We start from the raw sequence: 5,410 nt of genomic DNA, 5'->3' as shown, positions 1-5,410 counted from the left end.
CTTAAATTGGGAGTCTTTGGATATTTGACGGACCAAACACAGCTGTACAGGAAGTCATTTGTCGCAGACTTTTTTATTTTTTATTTTAATTAACAACAAATCAATACAGGAAGTACATGTGGGAACACAAGTATATATAAATAATATACAAAGGACAATTGGGCTAGGGGGTACAATAGCACATTACACAAGGACCTTAAGGGACAAACATACACTTATTATTCTAACAGCTTTTTTGTTAGTATAGTATTTAATTGTCTTAAAATACAGTTCAATTTCTTTTTGTAAGGTAAGAAAATGTCGTGTTTTGTTTGTAAATGTACATTTGTGAATATGAAATTTGTCCAAAGGAATAATGAAATTAATTACATAAAATGTTTCAGCTTATTTCTATCATAGGTAAAGAATCCAAGCAGTACATCTCTCCACAATAGTGTAAAATCTTCATAAATGTGTTCAATTATAAATCTACTGATGTCTTGCCACAGTTTTCTTACATGTATACAATGCCAAAAAAAGATGCAACACTGTTTATGGGTGGTCATTACAAAAGGAACAATTTGAGTTGATGTTTTCCTTAAACTTCTTCATATAGTGGTTGGCAGGATAATATTTATGAATAATTTTAAAGGAAACTTCCTTCATTTTGTTAACAAGTAGGTATGTGTGTGGCAACATCCAAACTTTTTTCCAACAGATATTATCAATAAATCCATTCCAATAAGGCATGACATAAGGTATAGATAGATACAACATCCTGCTGAAACAAGGTTCGTATCGCTCTGTTGTTGAATGGACCAAAAGAGAAACAAATCTTTCCTACTGATGAGTCAACCGGGTCAATGGAAGGTAGGCTCTGAGAGTCAGGTCTTGACACGTTCCTGAATAATAAAGCAACACCTGAGGGAATGGCATCTAAAACAATTGCAAAATCTTTAGGTGTTACAGGGACCTTGTAAAGTGATAAGAATTCCTTATGACTAAGTAAAAGACCCTCTGCATTTACCAGTTGGCTCACCAATAGGATATTATTTCAGAACCAATATTCTAAAAACAAAGAAGTATTTTATACAATATATCCCGATTATTCCATATATAATATCTGTGTGGAGAAAAATTATGCTTATAAATTAAGGACCATGACAAGAAAATCTGCCAATGAAAAGCAGAAAGTTTCACTGGAACTTTGTCAATATTATAATTGCAAACAAACATGAAGTTAAGGCCGCCAAAAGTAGAGAAGACATGATGAGGAATAAAATTCCACATAGAGTGGGTCTTCTTAGGAATTGTTCTATCCAATTGATCTTAAAAGTATTATTTAAGGTAGTAAAGTCCAGAAAATTCAGTCCACCATTCTCATAAGTGTTCATTACAACAGTTTTCCTAATGTAATGGCTACTGTTTCTCCACAGAAAGTTGAAAAGCATCTGGTCTATCTCCTTGCTTATTTTACCGTCAAGATATAAAGATAGAGCGCCATATGTTAGTCTAGAGATACCTTCAGCCTTGGTTATTAGGACTCTTCCTTTTAAAGATAAGTCCCTCTGTAGCCATTGATTTAGCTTCTTCTGGGTTTTTTTTAATAAGAGGGTTAAAATTTAGTAAGCCTCTAGACTTCTGATCCTTTGTAATGGTTATGCCTAAATATGTAAGTTCTTATTTTACTGGAATACCATAATATGAGGGTGTCACACAATCTTTGACAGCCATGAGTTCACATTTATTAATATTAAGATATAGACCAGAAGCTTTGGAAAAGGATTGTATCACATTGATCGATATGGGAATTTGGTTAGCGTCTTTCAGAAAAAGTGTAGTATCGTCAGCCAGCTGGCTTATAATAATTTCTTTACCAGCTATGGAAATACCCTGTACAGGACTATTATTTAAAGAATTTGTAAGAAGTTGGGTGATTAATAAAAACAGGTACGGAGAGATAGGACAACCTTGCCTAATTCCTCTCTTTAACTCAAATCTAGGTGAGGTGCCATATTTCAATTTGATAGAGCTATTACCATTCGTATAGAGAGTCTTAATAGCCTTACAGAAAAAATCCCCAAAGCCAAGTCTCTCAAGGGAGTGGAAGAGGAATTTAGCTTTTCATGTTTGGTCATCTGTAATAACACCATCAATGTTTAACTTATGGATAGTGTTATTTGTAAAGTGAAATTTCTCAAGTCTAAAGAAATAGGATTAATTCTGTTCTCCCTCCTCAATCAATTTTTTCTAGATCTAATAAAGGCTCCTGCTTTTAATCTGTATATATTATCCAGTTTATTTTGTAACTCAATCAGTTCCATCTTCTCCTCCCCCGAGAGGACGGTTGGGGACCTCTGAGAAAGGGAAGTTATCTTAATGATCACCTTTTCCTCCTCATTTCTTCTGGTCTTAGCAAGATTACTACCATATTTTCTAAGGTATTTGGACACCTCAAATTTAAAGAGCTCCCTGTTCTTGCAATAAGATTTTTCTTCACAAGCCCTTTCCCAAAAGTGTGAAAGCAGATCTTTAACCTCAAACTTAACTATATCATTATTTAATAAACTATTTAGCTTCCAGTAGGATAATCTACCAAGGTTAGTATCAGGGGTAAATATTTTGATATCAATGTAAATGGCCCTATGGTCTGTGAGGGGAGTAGTACAACTATTTGTAGTAACACACTCACTATCAATACATTTGGATATAAGCCACAAATCTATTCTGGATTGTCTGGAACCTGTTTTGTTACTCCAAGTGAATGATATGTTGGCCGGAAACCTCTCTCTCCATATATCCATAAGGTCAAACTTTTCCATAAAAAGTATTAAACCCAAATTCTGATTGGTTGGCCTACCTGGGGGCCATCTATCAGTTGAATTATCTATAGTAATGTTAAAGTCCCCTCCTATCAATAATAACAAATTCGGAAATTTGGATAACCAATGAAGTATATGTTTCTCTATAGATTCAAGCAACTCATCATTCTCATGTTTGGTGTTTTACCCGTAGAAGTTTACAGTAATGAGCGTAATGTCATTGTAACTGATCACAAGACAAATAAAGTGACCAAAGGGGTCACATTCCGAGTGTAGAACATTACCACCAATGGTATTTTTCATTGTAGTGACACCAGCGGAGCGTTCAGATCCATGGGAAAGCCAAATATCGTTGCCCCAATGTGACCTCCAAAAGTTGGCATCAGCTGAAATTGAGTGAGACTCTTGAAAAAGCCAAAATCTGTTCGAAATTGTTTAGCAAATAAAAATAAGGCCTTGCGCTTCACATTGTTTCGTAACCCCCTAACATTAAGAGAAACTATAGACAAAGACAAAACAACAAAGATTATATAAAAGTATAAACTGTAGTAGGATGAGTCAAAAACGTAGGAGCAGTGAACGCAAGAGATAAGGAACCGAGATCTGCACCATTTAAGTCAACTTAAAGTGAAAATAGCTTATTCCATAAACTCTGAGCTAGATGTTATCCGGCTTTTGAAATTCAACTCAACATAAAATTATGTTCAAGACCAAACCAAGGGTTCTTTGTAGTAAGAGAGACTAAAACCCCTCCTTAGTGTAATCAGGAACTATTCTGAGACATAAAATATAAAATAATAATTTAAATAAAAGGGTACCTACTATTTTAAGTGCATATGAAAACTGATCATAACATGTTCCTAAGACCTCTATCATTTGGAAATAAGTATTAATAACTAAATAGAACAATAACCGTGTAAAGTCAGAGCAGACCTGTATGCCCTTTAAAACAGTATCTTAGTTACTGCATACATAAAAAATAAATACAACTTCCAGTCTTCTTCGTAAGTTTGTAAACAAAATAGGCCTTCTGGTCATACAAGAACAAACTAATAAATTGAGGTACCTGAGTATTCCGAAAAATAATCATCTGATGTTCCTTCTTTCTATGTCCTCCGGGCTGAGATGCTCGGCGAAACGCATACCATGGCTCTGAAGGAAGGCGTTCTTCCTAGCAGCTTTCCAGACAGCATCCCTGTAGTACCTGGCAGTGAAGAGGATAATGATACCCCTTGGTCTTGAATCATTTTGCTGTTGCTTCTTGCCGAGGCGATGACCAACGTCGATGGTATCACCAACTTTGTTCTTCTCTGCAGGCATAACTTCTTGGCAGATGCGGATAGCCTCCCCTCGCACATCCTCATTCTCCACCTCTGTCACGACGTAGAGTCTCAGGTTCCATCTTCTTGTGTATTGTTCCAGATCAGTGATACGTCTATGGTTGACATTGTTATTCTTTTCCACCTTTTCCACACTTTCTTCAACTTTGCAGACTTCATCAGCACAAAACATTTAATTTAGTCACGCTTCAGGCGACATTTTGAAATGAAAGTGAGGTTGGGGAAATCATATGACCCTGGAAGTAAGCCAAGCCAACGTGTTGTTGTGTGATGGTAGCTAGTTAAGATAGTAAACTCAGCAAAAAAATAAACGTCCTCTTACTGTCAACCGCGTTTATTTTCAGCAAACTTAACATGTGTAAATATTTGTATGAACATAACAAGATTCAACAACTGAGACATGAACTGAACAAGTTCCACAGATATGTGACTAACAGAAATGGAATAATGTGTCCCTGAACAAAAGGGAGGTCAAAATCAAAAGTCACAGTCAGTATCTGGTGTGGCCACCAGCTGCATTAAGTACTGCAGTGCATCTCCTCCTCATGGACTGCTCCAGATTTGCCAGTTCTTGCTGTGAGATGTTACCCCACTCTTCCACCAAGGCACCTGCAAGTTCCCGGACATTTCTGGGGGGAATGGCCCTAGCCCTCACCCTCCGATCCAACAGGTCCTAGACGTGTTCATGGGATTGAGATCCGGGCTCTTCGCTGGCCATGGCAGAACACTGACATTCCTGTCTTGTAGGAAATCATGCACAGAACGAGCAGTATGGCTGGTGGCATTGTCATGCTGGAGGGTCTTGTCAGGATGAGCCTGCAGGAAGGGTACCACATGAGGGAGGAGGATGTCTTCCCTGTAACGCACAGTGTTAAGATTGCCTGCAATGACAGCAAGCTCAGTCCGATGATGCTGTGACACACCGTCCCAGACCATGACGGACCAAATCGATCCCGCTCCAGAATACAGGCCTCGGTGTAACGCTCATTCCTTCGGCGATAAACACAAATCCGACCATCACCCCTGGTGAGACAAAACCGCGACTCGTCAGTGAAGAGCACTTTTTGCCAGTCCTGTCTTGTCCAGCAACGGTGGGTTTGTGCCCATAGGCGACATTGTTGCCGGTGATGTCTGGTGAGGACCTGCCTTACAACAGGCCTACAAGCCCTCAGTCCAGCCTCTCAGCCTATGAGCAGGGACCCTGGGCATCTTTCTTTTGGTGTTTTTCAGAGTCAGTAGAAAGGCCTCTTTAGCGTCCTAAGTTTTCAT

Source organism: Salvelinus namaycush, chromosome 18 (genome assembly GCF_016432855.1).
Source record: "Salvelinus namaycush isolate Seneca chromosome 18, SaNama_1.0, whole genome shotgun sequence".
NCBI classification, from domain to species: Eukaryota; Metazoa; Chordata; class Actinopteri; order Salmoniformes; family Salmonidae; genus Salvelinus; species Salvelinus namaycush.
This window is presented reverse-complemented; position numbering follows the sequence as displayed.